Source organism: Triticum dicoccoides, chromosome 2A, assembly GCF_002162155.2.
Source record: "Triticum dicoccoides isolate Atlit2015 ecotype Zavitan chromosome 2A, WEW_v2.0, whole genome shotgun sequence".
Taxonomy (NCBI): domain Eukaryota; kingdom Viridiplantae; phylum Streptophyta; class Magnoliopsida; order Poales; family Poaceae; genus Triticum; species Triticum dicoccoides.
Window position 1 is genome coordinate 746,706,444 of NC_041382.1, and position 1,055 is coordinate 746,707,498.

General features: G+C 37.5%; 1 long non-coding RNA gene across 1 annotated transcript in view; it reads left to right on the forward strand.

Annotated features, from left to right (window-relative positions):
• LOC119352224 overlaps positions 1-565 on the forward strand; it is a 3,991-nt gene extending 3,426 nt beyond the window's left edge. Inside the window, exons 3-4 of the long non-coding RNA XR_005170139.1 lie at positions 193-333; positions 453-565. This is a non-coding gene — a long non-coding RNA (uncharacterized LOC119352224). The remainder of the gene's footprint in view (positions 1-192; positions 334-452) is intronic.
• Positions 566-1,055: the final 490 nt, after the last annotated feature.

Consider the following 1,055-nt stretch of genomic DNA (forward strand, 5'->3'; position numbering starts at 1 on the left):
AACTTCTCTGAATTAAGCTACTTGCTCCTGCTTCAGCTACAATCTGGTTTCCTTGGCTCCGCCACTTGAAGCAATATCCTCTAGTTTATCCATATTATCTTATTTGTTATTGCTTGATTGTGAACTTTATATATTGCTTGAGTATTCTGGTTTTGTTGCTCATGTGTGGCTTGTGTGATCAACCCAATGCAGGTTTAAATCGGCGCGTAAGCGAAGGCGTATTTCTCCTTCACGCCTTCGACGTCGACCTCCCTTTCCCCCTGGTGCAGTACTGTTTAATCGGGCAGACCTGTTCTGGCCCACAATACCATTTCGCTTTTCCTAAAATCTAGGGTACTTCCAAAATTCATCTAAAATTTCCTCTTTCCAATGATACTACTTATGTAAATTTTGGAGCCCCTTGCACATATTGTTTATTGATTGTGTGTTAATTTTATTTTTCCAATGAGCAGAAATCAGTATCTTTCGAAAGATTCAAGAACGTTTGAGGAGTGACCAGAACCATTGAAGACTTTGCTGAGCAAGGCAAGCAACCTACTTTGATCATCCTGAACCCATATTTACATTACACTTAGAATTATTTTTCATGCATAAAGTATTGTTTACTAGTATTGCTATGTTAAGTAAATTAGCTAGGTTTTAGCTATGCCATATGTGCTTGATATTGACACCCCTTTGACATTCTTATGCTAAGTAAATTAGCTAGGGTTTAGCTATGCCCTATGTGCTTGATATTGATACCCTCCTTTGGCATACCTAATAGACCTCCTTTCTAACCATGTTACCATGTACTGGTCACAAATAAATGTGGGTCATATGTGCAACTTTAATACTAATGCTTAGCCATGCTAGTCGCATAAATCATAGGACTTGGGAAGAATCTTTGTTATTCATAAATGTTTTATAAAAACCCAAGGGTGTCACTAGTGCCCATGGGATGATTATGAAAATAAGGTTTTACAAAATGGAGATGAAGTGGAGATTTAGTTAGGTGATTGTGATCTTGACGAGATAGCCAAAGATGTTTGGTGGATTATGAAAATTTATGTCTAGTA